This window comes from Brienomyrus brachyistius, chromosome 2 (assembly GCF_023856365.1).
Source record: "Brienomyrus brachyistius isolate T26 chromosome 2, BBRACH_0.4, whole genome shotgun sequence".
Lineage (NCBI taxonomy): Eukaryota > Metazoa > Chordata > Actinopteri > Osteoglossiformes > Mormyridae > Brienomyrus > Brienomyrus brachyistius.
The window spans coordinates 32,022,750-32,040,154 of record NC_064534.1 but is presented as its reverse complement, the minus strand read 5'-3'; the positions used below and the strand labels follow the sequence as shown (position 1 = coordinate 32,040,154).

Below are 17,405 nucleotides of genomic sequence, written 5' to 3'. Positions count from 1 at the left end.
CTCCTTACATTTTTTGACCTCTGTCCGCTCTGATCTCAGGTGTCTCGCTGACCTCCTTATAGAACCGGCCACCGGCTCATTGTCAAGGACTGTTCCAGCCACGGCTCCTGCATCCCTCAAAGGCTGCCTCCCAGACTCGGCCCTCGTTACCCTACCAACAGAGAGACAGACGGCACCGTGTCCGTCTCTGCAAGGATACCCACATCGCCACTGAGCAAAGAAATTGCTCTGGGGCAGCAAAATATAAACCAATCTGCTCCTCTGTCCTGAGATGCCCAGATGGTTCCTGGAGCATTTTCATGATGATTTTTTCCCCAGAAATAGCCGCCTTTGATGCTGTTATTGTTACCATTTTTTTCAAAACTTCTCTCACAGGACTCCAGAAGTGGGATTATCTTAGTGCACGATGTGCCACAAGTCATTATTTTTCCTTCAGCTGGGAACATGTAGTAATCACACATTTCTACAGCACTTCAGTGCATTTATGTAACAGGCGTGTTTTTTTCCTCAGGGACTGAATTTCGGCAAGGTTATTTATACCTGTAAGCATGTACCACGGTATTTTGGTTATTAAACCAGAAGTCTATCATCATGGCAGCAGCTTTGCGCATGATCTTTAATTTTTTAAAAAGTTTGAAGTGTAAATTATTTGGTTTTGCGTCTCCCTCTTTGTGTTTTGTGTTTACTGCCAAAGGGTACTAGTGCTATACCTGTGCCACTCCAAAAATAGTCGGACAAAGATGCTAAAAAACATTAGCATATTAGCATTAGGTTACGGATCGGCTGCTCACCCTTGATCTTGGGCCCGACTGTCACATTTGTACTGGCACTGATACCAATACAAAAAACAATCACTTTTATCGAAGGTGAACCCTCTATTTCACAGCAAGGTGATGCTTAGAGGTCCTCAGTAAAGGCTGCCAAAGTAGCTGGGAATGTGTTTGTTTGTTGCCTTGGTCATCAGCTCCCTTCTTTTCTTATGTAGCCATGGGACTTGGCTTGATACCAAACAGAACATGCTGGTTTGAGATGTTCTCCCTGATGGTGAAATGCCGCTCTTTAATTTAAATGTTTCCCATCTCCGTTCAAGTCAGCGCTGTGTGAATATAAGAATATAAATTTACAAACGAGAGGAAGTCATTCGGCCCACCAAGCTCGTTTGCGGAGAATTCAACTTATATCTTAAAGTCGTTAAAATTTTATCTAGCTCTGATTTAAAGGAACCGAATCTTTTAGCTTGTACTGTATGAACAGGAATACTATCCTATACTCTAACTACATACTGAGTAAAGAAGTGCTTTCTCAAATCCATTTTAAAATGTTCTCCCGCTAATTTCCACGTATGGCTATGAGTTCTTGTATTTGAACTAATCCTGAAATAACGATTTAGTTGAACAGCATCCTGACCTGTTAGAATCTTATATCCTTGGATCATGTCCCCCCTTAGTTTCCTTTGCTTGAGGCTAAACAGATTCAGCTCAGCTAACCTCTCCTCATAAGACATTCCCCTAAGACCAGGAATCATTCTTGTAGCCCTACGCTGAACCTTTTCCAAGGCAGCAATGTCCATTTTAAAGTATGGTGACCAAACCTGTACACAATATTCTAGGTTAGGTCTTATCGAGGAATTATATAATCATAGCATCACCTCCCTTGACTTAAACTCCACACACCTAGAGATGTAACCCAACATCCTATTGGCCTTTTTAAATGCTTCCCCACACTGGTGAGAGTGGGACATGGAAGCATCAACATACACACCAAGATCTTTCTCATAATTAGCTACCTTTATTTCAGTGGAACCCATAAAATATCTGCACTTTATATTTCTGCTCCCTGCATGCATTACCTTACATTTCCCTATATTAAATTTAATCTGCCAGGTATCAGTCCAGTGACTAACAATTTTCATGTGTGAATAAGCCTAACCCCAAGGAAGGGTGTTTCACGCATCACACCCCCGTATGCTATGCCACACCGCTTGGTGGCCCTCTGAGGACTTCTGTCCAAAGTTATCCTGTCAGATATTTTTTACTTGGACAGTTTAAGTAGTGAACTGCAGCATCCCAAAGTGGAGATTCTCCTTGGCAACCAGCTGGTCAGAAACCCAAAGTCAGCTACAGTGTTTGCTCTACTGCAGTCACCTAGTAGGAATGCACAAATAGCTATTAAAGACGAGGCCCTCTGCGTCCAGCGACCGACCTCTAAGCTCATTAGTAGCCTTGGAAGTCAGGGTTTGCACACGTACATGGTACTGTGGGGGAGGGAGCCCCCTCCATCCTCACATCTCCATTTGCTAGCTGCAGATAAATCGCGCTCACCTTCCGCCTCGCCTTAAATTACAGGCCTCACTCCCCACCAGCCACTGGGACTGTTTGTCCTCGAAAAAAATCACTGCGTTCACACCTGGAGACAAGGTCGAGGCCGAGGGCCATCCATCTAGGGTTTTTATTCCCATAGCTACCTGGGAGAAATAATTACATTTTCTTAATTAAACAACAACAATAATGAAAAAATCTGCTCACTGAAAAATAAAACTACCACGTTACAGCTTTGTTTTATAAGACAAAAAGCTTTTCATTCTTTAGAGACATCTATTTTCTTCATATTTACATATTTTTTATTTACATTTCTTTATTTCTTTAGAAGTTAAGGCAATTATTTAATCGTGGATGGATTTTATGAACACACCATTTAGACTGTTTCATAATGTATTTAATAAACATAAGGGTAAATGAACATTAATTAATATGTAGTTAGACACAAAAAGTCTTGAAGTTTTCTGTGCATCTGTTACCCGGTGTCACGTACGGACTGAGGAAGCAGGAAGACAAGGTATCGGGGAATGGGGGATTTATTCTAGAAAACAACAAGGCAAGGCACACAGACCGGACTGGAGAAACACACAACGTGGACTTAAATACATTGAACTAATGACAGCAACAAGAAACAGCTGGAAACACTGAGATTCCACACGAGGTAGATGAGGGGGGTGTGGCACATGGGAGGACCGGACAAGCCGGGCATGACACCCGGTTTGTTGTGATTGCAGTTAATTTCTTTCTGTTAAAGTCTCCCTGAATATTTATCATAGATTAAGCAGTGAATCGCTTTGGGAAGTTTAGATCTCAGGTACACAGTGGCACTATTCTCTTTTAGAATATATTAGTACTAAGATGCTTGTGACCTGTATGAGAAAGGAGTCTCCTTCCAACAGCAACCCCAGCTTTAATTGTCACTTTCTTGCTTTCGGAGAGCCCTATTTTCCCACTTCCATCTCTGGCAGAATCGGTAAGCATCACGACCAGACATGTTCTCTGTGTTTTGTTGTTTTATGTTTTTTTTTTGGTTACTTGATGTAGTGCAGTTTGTAACGCTTTCTGCAGGCGATATGGGGAATGGATCTGAATGACTGTGGGATGGGAGGATGGAATGGGGAACTTCATTTGGGGGCAGTTTTGGCTCCAACAAAAGGGAAAACAACATGAATGTCACACCTAAATGAGTGATGTGATGTGTTCTGATATTCTGATGGAATCCATAAGGGTCTCATCATGATGTAGATCATCTGAGTTTGTGTAGAAGTATATGGATGCTACTCTGTCTCTCATTTTTCCTTACTATATTTTCCAGTATCATGTTCTTGATCAATCTGGGCCAGATGATTATCCATATCATTTTGCAAGATCCTCACCTCACCTTCACCTGGAGTATCATCGTCAAGGCCTCTTGGTTTCTGGGTGCCGTTCTAGAGCTCAATGCTCCTCCCTCTTCCACACAGCGTCCTAGTCCTGGCTTCTCCAGAATTCAATTAGCTCCCTACTAGCTTTGGGAAAGAGTCTGCAGAACAACATCGTTTAGATCAATCCAGTTGTGCACCTTCACAATCCCGACCTTGCGAACACCACGTGCCTGGACACAACTGCAAGCCCCCTTTCATTATGTTCACACCTTTCATCTTGTGCCATCAAGCAGCTGAGCCTGAAAACAATATGAGGCAAAGTTAATCTGCACGCATCTGTTTAAAACCCCGATCCCTAGGGAGCCAAATGTCGTCTGTACCTGGCTGCTTCACACAAACATCGTGCTCGCTTTCATGCGCTTCTAACAGCATGTGACCATGCTGCACAAGCTCTACCCCATGTCCTAAAGAAAGCAATCATCACATGTAATCATATGTGGCCATTTTTCATGGGATTTACTTCAGAGGAAAGAAGGAGGACCATCGTGCAGCTGGAAGGATCTCACAGATGGGCTGATTTTAATTGGCAGCCTGCCAGCGAGTCACCTGCGAGTTCTGGCGTCTCGCTGTCTCTTGCTGGTGTTTCCGGAGTACAGGTCTCAGGAGTGGGTCCTAGGTATGCTACTTTACCCAGGAATGCTTTGCTGATAAGGGGTTGATTCTACCCAGGCGGGCTTGTGCTGTCTTGTGGGTATATTTGTAGCTGCTACTGATGCTGACAAATGTGTTGATCAAAAATAGCTTTATTTAGGGACATGGGTAAACAGATAGTCCTTGCTCTCCTTCGCACTATTCCACATATCACTATGGCTCGATGTATCATGTGATCCCATTCCTAAACATCTAAGCCTTCTTTTTCATCAGGAAACATGCTGTGCGGTCAAACATGGTTCTACGACCATAATATGCTAGTGTGCTATGTAGATCCACATTGGATCATATTATTGTTGACTTGCTCTTTTTTATTATTGTTGGACATACATCTTTAAAGGCTTACTAGGGGGTGATGTGAGGCACAGCAGGTAAGGAATCTGTGATGGGAAGGTCCTCGGTTCGGATATCAGAGCCTGCAGACTGATGTCGCCATTGCACCGTTGACCCATAACCCTAGGAACCTGAGGGATGTTGGACACTAGCTGTCCCTGCCCTGTGACCCCCAACCTGCTTCTTACCTGTATGTGTGTCTCATGGAGAGCAAGACTGGATAAGCAAATACACCATGGGGATCAATAAAGTATGTCCTGTAAATGCCATGAAACACCATTAATTGTTTAGCTTGTCTTGTGGCCTTTAATGTTTCTGTTCTCTGATTCCTATTTCCTACAGTGTAGAAAATTCTCTGGTATAATATTATTCTTTTCCTTGATAGATGTACTTCTCATAAAAGTAGACCAGACGGTCAGTTACTGAATACTGATAGAATATTCAAAAGGAAGATAAGTTTCCGGGGCAAAATTCATTAAAAATATTTTTGGGGATCTAATTATCACATAAGTTGTAGGCAATAGGCTCCACATTGGTATCGGCCAAAATTAAATTTTAATTGGAACTTCATAATTAAAGAGTTGAACTTTAAAAAGAAGAGAAATTGAAATGGTAGATTGAGGTCCACTGTTCATTCGTAGAGTATGTCGTATTGGCTTAAATGTTACACAGGGTTCCCTGATAAGGGCCAGCCGTGATCTGACAGGCCTCTGAGCGGTGCTCCTTCATTCCAGGGCTAATCAGATCTAATCTTACTATAATACGCACCACAGTCCCTCTTAATGGATGAGCTCAGGGGCACCGCTGTCAGTTCTGAGGGCATCTGGTTTCTACATTTCCCTTCTCGTCAGTCCTGAATGTTAGTTAATTTTAGTTAAACGCTTTTAAACCATATAGGGGTTCCTTATCTCAATGGATCACATTTACCAGGTATAAACATTATAAGATGGAAGGAGAATTAATCTCAATGGGATCCCAAAGTGTTCATTTTTAATAATTTAAATATAATTTGTAAAATAATTTCTCAAGGCTACAATCTTTTTTTTGTATATATATATATATATATATATATATATATATATATATATAAACTTTGTCCACATTGTGGAACAATTTGACCTTGTAAAGATACCAAAAAGGCCAATTAAAACAACACGCTTTTCCTCATTTATCTTATACCAGCAAAGATTACACAGACATCTGTTCTCAAATATTGCTTTACAGCAAGTCAGAATTGTTTGTTCTTAAACTTGTCTGTAAGTGCTGTAAGGGTGAGGATTAGGGCGAAAAACTACTTTAAGATCCTTGTCATGAAAAAAAGCAGATTAACTGCTAGGGATGGGAGATAGGAGGCCTTCAGAGCCTCGGTGGCTGTTACTCATGGGGACTACCAATCACTGTCAGCTTCAGACTAATAAGGTAACCAATGGGTGATTGAGAGTGCATGGTAGTCCCACCCACTGTGAAGGCTCATTTATCCCATCACTATCTGTCGCTCTAACCTGATAACTCGATGGTTCTCTAGATACCAGGTCAATAGTTTCTGTCTGAGTTGCATGTGCTTGCAAGTGAAAGGCATCTCGGTTAACTGAGGTGAGATGGACGGTGGAAGCTCCCAGCCCTGATTAACAGGGACAGCTCCCTGCTCAAGGGCACTTTTGGCCCTGGGTGCTGGTGGCCTCCAAACTCCCATGGTTGATTCTCCCCTCAAGGAACTGGGGGGTCAATTGTATTACTGTTCTGGTCCAGATTGAACATCATGTCACAGTTGACATCATCATCAAAACATCAGTATGAGCCTGACCCACTTTCACCTTTGAAAAGAACATGAAATTATTAGAAAAGTATAATCGAAACAAATGCTATATTACAAAAGAGACCCCCTTTCAAATATAAGAAAATCACAGAAATCATAAAAACGCATGCTGCACTCTCACAAGGTTTCTATGTCTTAATGTGCAGGTGTATCCCAAATATTACAGGATGCTGGACGGCCTCTCTAAGCAAAAATACTGAATAACATACCTACCATATTTACACACTGATATCATTTCTTGGCACAACTGCCAATCAGCATGACACTCGATATCATGTCCGTCACGTTTATTTGTTGATGTAATTTATGAGGGGTGTTACCATTTAGTAGAGACAGCCATAATGATGGAAGGTGGTATGCTGCCTGTAATTTAGTGACTTGGCAAAAGCCCCACATAATTACAACACCAGCTATATTCTCAAACCGTCACGACTCGAAGACTCTCGCTGCTTGTCATGGCCAATTTGCTAGTGTAGCCTTCTGCTTGTCAAGAACCCTTTTGTGGTCATTACCTAACTGTGGCTGATAGTTGGAAGAATATAATAATGACTGTTTTTCCCGGTGTGCCATTTCACAGCAATTCATTATGGCATTTTCTGGAAGAAAAAAGAGCATGTTTTTATTTCTGTTCAAATATAGCTGAGGCAGTATGTTTACTCAGTGGTTGGCCCCCCAGGCTTTTGGGATTCGTACGGTGTGTGTGTGTGGACGGATCAGGGTGTCAGCGTCCACTTTGCACTCTCTCCTTCTGCTGTTGTGGGTGTCTTCCAGTTTTATCCGCAGTTCGGAGACCGATGTCCTGAAGTGGCCTTAGTGGGAACGAAGCGAAGCAGCGGTGGACCGGCAGCCCACTCAGGGTGTCCCCCGTCCTTTGCCCTGGTCTTCCAGGGATAGGCTCCAAGCTCTCCATATCTCTGTATCCCTTCAATCCCACGATGAATCGGTGGAGATAACGTTCTACTTCATGTTGGAATTATTTTCATTTCCTCTCCGGATGTCAGAAATATAATATCAATATTAATGCGAAATTAGGCCACTTTGCCAGGCGAGGCGCAGATAATGATCATTAGGATGAAACAAAAGCCTGTTTGTTGAAATTGACGGGGATTGGCTGTCATGAACCAAAAGAACAGTTATCGCAGGGCGATTCATATTCAGATTACGCCGGAAAACTACAGCACTCGTGATGAATAATGATAATTCTCATAGCGCACGGTATCGTTTTAACAAAAAAGGAATTTAAATTTAATTGCACGTCAGTACAAATGAATGGGATTGTTCTTCCAGGGATTATACACCTGGGACATAGGCTGCAGAGCGATTCTAATAAGCAACACCCCAAATGTCCCTGCACGACCAGAAAGTCACATGCAAAATGATGAATAACCTCAAATATTCACAGCCGCTCATCAGGAATGCTTAATACTCTTTCATTTTATACATTAGTTATCTTTTTTATTACTTAAATGTTTTGCAGATCATGTTGACCATGCCAGTGGCTTCGGACGGCGCAGAAACTTTATGAATGATATATTATTCTGATTCGCCTGTTTACACACTGACCTCTGGATGACTTTGAATAGGTGTCTGCGTGCTCTGAGAGCCAAAGTCACTTTAGAAGCAAGGAGAATCACTCAGGACCTGTCTTTTCATTCTTGTCAGGTCGCTGGTGTTTTCTGGTACTCTCATTGCCTTGTTTATTCAGAATCCATAATACCCCTGGCTGATATTTATTGATCTGTAATGAGTCCCTTGGGCACATTAAGCATATAATGAAGGCATGAATCTGATGCGGGAGCCATAAAGAGGTTGCTGTTTGTCTTTATGGACACCAGGGGGCGCACAATACACTAGCAAGGCCAAAACTTGAACATGGTGCCAGGAACTACACCTATACTGTTAGGAAACCTTCGCCACGCTATTCATTTGTCAGCCATCTTGTTTCATATTTGCAGAGTGATAGCAGGTTTAAGGTCATTTTCTATTCCTTCAGTCAAACTTTTGTAATGGTGGCTGAGATTTATGGCCGAAATGAAGTAAACTGTTGGCAGAGGGGACAAGATTTCATGAAATGTGACGTTATAATAGCAAGGAGCCTCTAAATGTCAGGATGCTAATCGAGAGGAGAAGGACTCATTTTCCAGGCGCTCCAGGGGGAACCCAAAGTGCGAGCCTCCTTTTTATAGCGATTTGATTTGCCAGTTCGGTTTAATGCGGTCAATTTTCCTCACAGACACAGTTGCCCCGTCGATATCTGGAGTGTGCCAGCAGCAGCAGCACAATTAATGGAAGAATAGGATACCTGCTTTTTAGGGAGCGTCTGAAAAGGTGTTCCGATCCTTGAGTCTCTTACTCCCCCACTTTCTGGGTTTATCGATGGGGCCTTAACGATGTCCCAGCCTGTCCTCATTCTCACTTTCCATACTTTTGCTTTTCTCGTCTTCTTCTCCATTGCAAATTTTCTCACTGAATTTCGTTATCTTTTTTTTTCGTTGTTTCCGGTCCCCTTCATGTGCACTCTGCCGGTGATGTTCCCTTCTGGTCAGAGGTAGTGATGTTCGGTCGGAGGCTCCTTCCATGAAGACGAAAGCGGGGGCGATTTCCAAAAGGACGTGCCCTTTAAACAGCATTATCGGGGCTGAAGTGGCATTTAAACCAAACATGGGCTGATAGAATCAGATCATAGAAGAGAAGCCAGGCTTTGGGATCGTCCCGTGGCACCGTGCACTATAAAAGTACGACAGGCGGGGGTTGGTGAGTCGTCCGCGACGGAGATGCTGCGAAATCTGAGTATCTGCGGTGAGCCACTCAGGCGCACTGCGCTGAAACCAGCTCTGTGTGCGAGGCTCTTGGTGGTGGGGGGGGGCGGGAACAACCTGTATCGGTGGGCTAGTGTGTGCTGCCATGCACCATCTGTTATTTACACACCCCATGGACAAATCTGGGACTCGAGGTCTCCTGTGTCAGGCCTGGCTCACGGTCTCTTTAAAGCATCAGCAGCCATTTGGAAGTGAGCAGGGCATGACCTTTGAGGGGGTCTGCGTTGCTGCGCCGTGGAGGACGTGGGAAAAGCAGAGCAGAGACATTGTGGAGATGACATTGCGCGTGCCTTCAGCAGTAACCAAGTTTAGTTTGTGTATATCTTAGCTTAACTCTTGGATGAACTCCACCTCCATCATTATTCCACTCAATGGCACCCTTGTAATTTAATTAAAATGCTCCCTGAACATTAGCAGCTCAGAGAAACATTTACAGCAAGGCCAACATTCTCCTTGCTCCTTGGGGGATTCGCTGTTGTACCCACAATGCCTCCTAAACATATTCTAGTATCATTTATTCTGCTAAATGCAAAATCGTTCTGTTCTCTTTTGTAAGTTTCAGTTAATTCAGTTACATTTGTGGACAGATCAGCCAGTAAGAATATCATATTCTGCTACCTGAGTGCCAAACTTACAGTACATCAAGGATGTCTATAAGTTTAGTTTAAAGAAAATTAATCATGATTGATTTATGATTTTTCGTTTCATTGTTTGTGATTTCTGATGTAGTGAACTGACCCAAATAACCTTGTGTTTTGGATGCAACTGATATCCTGGAGGAGGATGTCGTAGCAAGGGCGGGCGGGGTGGGGGGGGGGGTGGTGGTGGTGGTAGGATTTGCTTCATGATGATAATTCACATCTGAGATGATGTGTGGATTTGGGGTGAGGGCTGCCCCCTTTCAGCTGCAATATTCTTTCCTCTTAACATGTGTCCAGTGGTTCATTAAAGTTCATCTTACATTGTGCCAGCAGAGTTTCCACGATGTCACCAACTTAGCTATATTGAATACATGTGAGACCTTTTAATAATTCACATATGCTTGTCAGGGGTGGCATGGTGGTGCAGTGGTTAGCACTGTTGCCTCACACCTCTGGGACCCGGGTTCGAGTCTCCGCCTGGGTCACATGTGTGTGGAGTTTGCATGTTCTTCCCATGTCGTCGTGGGGTTTCCTCCGGGTACTCCGGTTTCCCCCCACAGTCCAAAAACATGCTGAGGCTAATTGGACTTGCTAAATTGCCCATAGGTGTGCATGTGTGAGTGAATGGTGTGTGAGTGTGCCCTGCGATGGGCTGGCCCCCCATCCTGGGTTGTTCCCTGCCTCATGCCCATTGCTTCCGGTATAGGCTCCGGACCACCCGCGACCCAGTAGGATAAGCGGTTTGGAAAATGGATGGATGGATGACGAGTCATGGATATGTGTGCTGTTAGGCCCAAATTCTAAGCCTAGCCCTGGGTATTTTACCCATGATACCAGTCTTCCTTCAAAAAAAAATAAATAAATAAATAAATCAAGCCCTGGGTAAACTTGACTTAGCCCCTGATTTTTTCCAACAGTTAGAAACACCCTTGGCCATAGACATGCTCTGACAAATAATTTAAGTAATACAAGAACTTCAATGTTAAATAAACCACGTAGAAATATGCAACTGAAGAGAAATGATTTTGACCGTATCAGTAGTTCAGATAGTCGGTCAATAAATAACCTCTGTCCAGGAATTGGTAAGTTCAGCAAAAAACCTTCCTTACAGAGGGGTGCATGGGATCTTTAATCTTCTGAAAGCATTGATTTGCGATTTGAGGTGGACATGGAATCTATTACACATCAAACGGTTTGGCATCTGCCACTGTGTGGTGGGAAGTTTATCTGCTTCATATTTCAAGAACTGCAAACAAAAGAGAAAATAGGCTGATGTTACAAGGGTACAAGGGTTGATTTTCCATCCATCCATCCATCCATCCATCCATATTTACATCTCCCATCCATGAGGGGGGTGACTGTGATGTATTCCAGGCTGAGGTACATCCTGTATAGTATCTATATCTCTGCTAATTACTTTGTCATCTTTTATATAAACAAAGTCTTACAGAAAGGGAAAAAGCTGAAGAAATTCTGATTTCATCAACAATATACCTATTTAGCCTGAGTGAAAAATTAACATTGTTCCATGCTGATCGCAAGCATTGAAATCGTTAATTAATTGCACTCCAATTAACCCATATAATTAAAGGTCTTCTAGAAGCTGAGATCCCTGCTCGCATATCCAATTATAAGGAAATAAAGCAACATGCAGTCTTTATTGCCAGCTGTATAAAACTCATTCCAGCTATCCACGTTTAAATTACGTAAATAAAGATGGCTACTGTTGCCTTACATGCACAAGGTTGAGGGTTTGCATCCCTCCTGTGCTCTGGGTCTTCAGTCTGTATGATTGGCCCATTTTGTTTTCTTCATGTGCTTTTCTTTCATTTCTTCCCTTATCCAGAGAGATACAGTTACTCTAATTGGTAGCTCAAACTCTCACATTGAAAATGTATGTGCCCTGTGATAGAGTGGCGTCCCATCCTGGGTGAACCCCAGCCTTGTGACCTGTACTGCCTGGGGTAAGTTCCAGGTGGCCCTGACCAAGATCAGCGGTTCAAGCAGTGGTACTCAAATTGTGGGTCGTGATCCCCTGAGGGGTCGGTAAATAATTGGAGGGGTCGCAAGGTGATTTTCTGAATATGCTAAAAAAAGTTTTTCTTATTTTTTATGGCAACTCCCTTGTGATGCTGATTTGGACCTTAGGGGAAATAGTATCCCTGGAACGGAGTTTATTACTGTTGGGCTTGGTATGATAAACAGGAATGACAGTAAGTTTCCAGCTGGGCAGTTACAAGCAGGCAGTGGTAGTTATCTAGGGAATGAGTCCGGCTTAAACAACTGACCACAACTGAACAAATCTTACCATTAACCTCCTTGTCTCTGGTCAGTAGAGAGAGAGAGAGAGAGAGAGAGAGAGAGAGAGAGAGAGTTAGATAGATAGAGAGAATCATACCAAAGATATACCCCCAATAATATAATCCATTCAAATAATTTATTTATATAAATAAAACCTCAACTTTTTTGTATATATCTAGTAATATACTGTATGGTCATTTAGTAGTCAAGAAACTTAAAATCTGTTTGCATTTAGTGTGCATTTTATACTAAATACTTTTTGCTGAGAAATCAGTTCTACTTCTTCCAGCAAACAGAGAGGTTCTGAAAGATGGGGGCATTCTGACTCATCAGATTTAAAAAGATAAAAGACTACATTTATAGGGTACTGATGATTAAAGCACTTCATGCTCCTAAATGTGAATTAGGCTTAGAGTGTGTAGTGTTTACATGGTCACTATAGCTTTAGAACATTCATTTAACTGGTCAAGAGAGTCCGTGACTATTCTTCCTTGGGGAGGGGGAAAGCGGGTAAGTGGGATTAGGGAAGACGCCGCTACTCTTTTGAAGAGTGCCATGGGATCAAGCACAATATGTCAGAACCTCTGATTAATTTCTTTGAATGTACTTAGAACAGCACCCTCTACAGTATGTCGTTCGCTGCACGGGACCCACCAGAAATTTATTTGGTCCTCAGAGAAGCATGCCCCCTACTGGCCAATCAACTACACTTCTCTGCAGTTGTACATCTGTACAGTAATTTGTCCAGAGTAAAGAACACCCTTATTGGCTTATCAATATCACTGCAATATATCATTGGTATTTTAGTTGGCCAGGTGTGAAGTGTGCCCCCTTCTGTCAGAAATAGTATTTCCTACAGGTCTCTCATCCCAAGACTAAAACCCAGCACCAATTGCTGCATAACTTGGTAGGCCAAGGGTGGCAACCACTTATTTAATTAAAATATTATTCATCAGTTTTGGCTGAATGAAACGTGTGACTTGTTCAGAAAGTCTTCCTGGGTGGGGGTTGTCACAGATGTTAACAGGGGAGGGAAAACAAAGCCTATTATCGCTGCTTTAAATGCAATGCTAGAAAAGTAGAAACTAGAGGCAAGAGCACACCATTGGCTGAGATGTTCCTGCCAGCCGCCATCAGACTTCGTAACCCGTAGCATCTCCAAGATGGCGAGGTGGAATACGCCAGCGTGGAGGCCATCTTGGTGTACTCACCGAACTATACAAGGGGAAGAAAACCTAGTCTATTGAGACAGCTGCACCTTGCTCCGCGCTTTTGCTGCTCGTGTGAAATGTGTGCAGTGGGCAGAAAACAGATTCCTGAAGTTTTCTGAAGAAGAAGATCTTCCGACAAGAGGGGGAGCAATGTCTGCCAAAGGAGAAAGAAAGGATGGATTTGAAAACGAATCCTCAGAATTTGTCCCACCCTGCTACTATACATCTATGCATTCATCCATCCATCCACCCATCTAAAGGTTCAACATGGATAGTATGCAAGTCTATCTTTCATTCTTAAGGCAGGTTCATACTTCTCCGCATAAGCGCAACACTCGCGTATCCACTCTGCGTACGTGTACATGGAAACGTTCGTAGTTCTCTGGTCAAGCCGTGTACTTTCTGTGTTATATATATTTTTAGTAACAATATAAAATATTATTCTGATATTCCCTGCACACGTACCATGGCAGTGAGATTTACTCTATGTCCGTTTCTCTATGCTTTACAAATTCAGAAAACCAGCTCATAGGGTGGCCAACTTTGGTCAGCTAGCTGGCGTGAGATTTTAAACTCGAGACAAGTCTGCACACGCATGCACACACATTTATATGTATGTAGCAGTTTCATTACCTTGTAAATAGTCTGTAGGGTTTGCGAACTACCCCAGCACTCGTCAAAAGCATCCATGTTGGTATTTAAAGTGGACGCCAGTGAATCGGTCATGCTGAGCATGTCCAGACCTACGCTGCTGCGTGGACACAAATTTGAAGTGCAGCAATGACTTCAAACGCATCATAAACATTGGAGCAGACAGATCCGCTAGTACGCGTGCAGAGATGTATGAACCAGCCTTTACTGTGAAAAGAAAACAACATGCATTCAGACAAATCAGTGTTCACTCCCCGACTGTATTGTTTCATTTTTTCCACAATACAAGGTGAAAAGGTATGAGAACCAGGCGGATAAATGAACTATCAAATTACACTAGAAGCCAACAGAATGTGCAGTGTTTAAGCAGGGCACATAGGGTGGCTCTAGGATAATCCTATTAGTATATAGTGAGCTCCACTGCGGGAGACATCGGCTCCTGGGCTTTTCTCAGAAGAAAAAAACCTCAGCTTTGGCCTTCAGGGAGATCATTAGATTAACGCACTTGGAGATGACACTGCGGAGAAGTTCCCAGTAGAACATGAAAGCTTCAGATTTCCTAAAAATAAAATAAGACCCACATGCGATGCTAAAGAGACCACAGCGGGCAACATGGCCGCACATACTCTGTCACCGTGAAAGGAAACTTCCGACAACCGAAATATCACTTCTGCTCCAGGTGGAGGACAACATTATCTTTGTACCCAGTTTTACTTGGCTGTCCTTCAAAACACACAATTTTCCTATCAAAGGAACCACAACAAGTTCCTCTATATGTACCTCGTTGCAGATATAAAGTGAAGTCACTCAATAGCACAGTATTTCATCCTGTTAATTATCTATGATAGTTAGCAAATGCTAATATTATTAAGTTGAGAATGACATCTGGGCACCTTACCTTAACGGCGGCAAGGGTACAATAGCCATTGTGCATGTTTGTCATTTGCTTTGTTACATAGTAAATATGAAAAAAATTGTTGCAAAGATATGCAGAATTGATTCCAGGCGTGATAGGGCTTGAAGGGGCCACAACCCCCCAGCTTCATAACATCTTGGAAAAATATCTAGGAGGGTTTGAGAGGTAGTAGAATTACCTGGAAGTCAAATGCAGGGAGGCAGGAATCTTAATCCTCTGGGAAGTCCACCGTTTGAAGAACTGGGAAGTCATTGATGGTGGTTAAAAACAGCTGTCTTAGGTATTTTTCCATAAACTTCCGGTATGATGAGGGAGGATATGGATCTCTGGGGGAAGGGGTGAAGTCAGCTGACAAGTCCTCTTTCACCTGTGGTAACTCGCATGTGTGATTAGACAATGAGGGTTTCCATATTTAGCACCAAGCCGGATGTTTCCTGCCCCTGAGCCTGAAATCCAGCCCTGTGTTCCTTGGCCAGCTCCCCTTTGTTTTCATCCGTTTCCTCCACACAAATAAAGTTTGTCATCCATCCTCCAATCTCACTGTCATGTGGACCTGTTCAGTGTCCTCCCTGAGGGAAATCTCACACCCCAGTAAGGATGACATTGGCTTGAGGTTTGATGACTGGCATGATGAACATACTGTAGAGGGTGACAGTTATATAGTTAATACAATTTACCTAAGATTCTTAGATTTTTAGAGTTATGTTGTTTAATCTGCCCTTTTGGGGTTCTGCACTGATACCAGACCATGTTCTGCATTTAAACATATGCAAACTGCATTTAAACATATGCAAAACAACAGCATTGATTCACTGGCCCCTTTATAACTTTCCTTTATGGCTGGGCATTACAGCACAATACCAAAAAGTAAAATTACCAAAAAGAAAATCAAAAGGTCTTTGTTGTGATTCCTCAGCCACCCAGTACCAGACATCCACCGGACATTGCTTTTTGGGATAAATCTTGATAAATCTGTTCCAAATTTAGCCTGATATGGGCATCTGTTTCAGAAACATATAGTTCTTTTCTACAGACAACATCAACAACCTGAAAAACGTGGCTTTTCAGCTATCACTGTTCAACCAAATCTCCATGCCTTTGAGACATCTGGCAAAGCATCTTGTCAACTAGTTTTTGCTGTGTGGGAAAGTGGATGGTCAGATGGAGATTTTAGCAGTGGAGTGTCGCGGGCTTTTTTAAAGGCTGACCAATGAACCACGCTTCAGTAAGCAAAGGGTCGTTTAAAGATCTTGTTCTGGATGCAGGAGGAAGATTTGACAAGGGGAAATAATGTGAGAGAGAATCAGAAAATGAATGACTGACAGACAGCCGGATAAAGAATTCATAACTGGTGGAATAAAGTGAAAGCCATGGTTTTACCATAGTTACTCTGAATGACAGTCGTAATAAAATAAAGAACAACAACCACTATAAAACTCATGATCATGGTCTAGGCAAGTGACTGAATGTGTTTGGTAATTGGTATTCAAACCCTTATTTATGAAGATATGTTTCTGGGCTGCTGGGTCAATAGACCAGGAAATGTTAATCCCACACATATAACACACATCTGGTGTGTTTCTGATATCCAGCGTTACGAGTACTGTCAGCCAGTGAACTCCTGTCCCCCTAGTGCTAAACTTCACAAGGTGGTAGCACTCACCACGGACAGCCTCACAGAAATAACAGCTGAGTTACTCATTAGCAATAATGCTACGTTTAATTTGAATTTACCGTTTTTTTTACTCATATTACAATCCGCTGTTTGGAATTCGGAAGGCTTCACGGATGGCCCATCGTGCGTTCCATATTCCATCGTTAATGGGCTGTTTTGCATTTAAATTGGATTTTCAGTCAAAACGGATCGTGTGAATGACCCTTCGGAGGACTCAAAAGCCAGAAATGTATTCGTGTAGGAGTGTTTACTGACGCAAACATTTGATATGATACGTTTTCGACGAGTGAATTTCGTCAGTTGGGCATGGAATGGAGACAGCAAACAATCAGCATGGCAGTGTAAGCTCGCTCTTCAATGGACGGGCAGTGTAGGTTTAAAACCATTTGTAGATATTAATTGGAAAGCCACCTTGATGGAATGAATTCCTTGGGGCCATTGTCAAAATTTAATTTTAGCAAATTTAGAGAAGCAGAAATTGAGTTCTTTGCAGGTTCATCGAAAGTCAGAGTTTCCCGGAGTCAGCAGCTGGGTGGTATCTTTCATTCGCTTAGCAGATTAGACCAGTTTGAACCGGCTGAGGCCAAGCTGGAGGACACATTAAGTCTTGCGGTTCGTCTGCCTGATGCAACACCCCCGGGATACATTC

General features: G+C 42.7%; 1 long non-coding RNA gene across 1 annotated transcript; it reads right to left on the bottom strand.

Moving 5' to 3' along the window:
* Window positions 1-11,115: 11,115 nt before the first annotated feature.
* LOC125722670 (uncharacterized) lies at window positions 11,116-15,368 on the bottom strand. Its single transcript, XR_007386508.1, has 5 exons — window positions 15,260-15,368; window positions 13,407-13,668; window positions 12,311-12,327; window positions 11,738-11,839; window positions 11,116-11,248 (listed from the first exon to the last, which is right to left on the bottom strand). It is a non-coding gene; the product is annotated as an uncharacterized LOC125722670 (long non-coding RNA).
* Window positions 15,369-17,405: the final 2,037 nt, after the last annotated feature.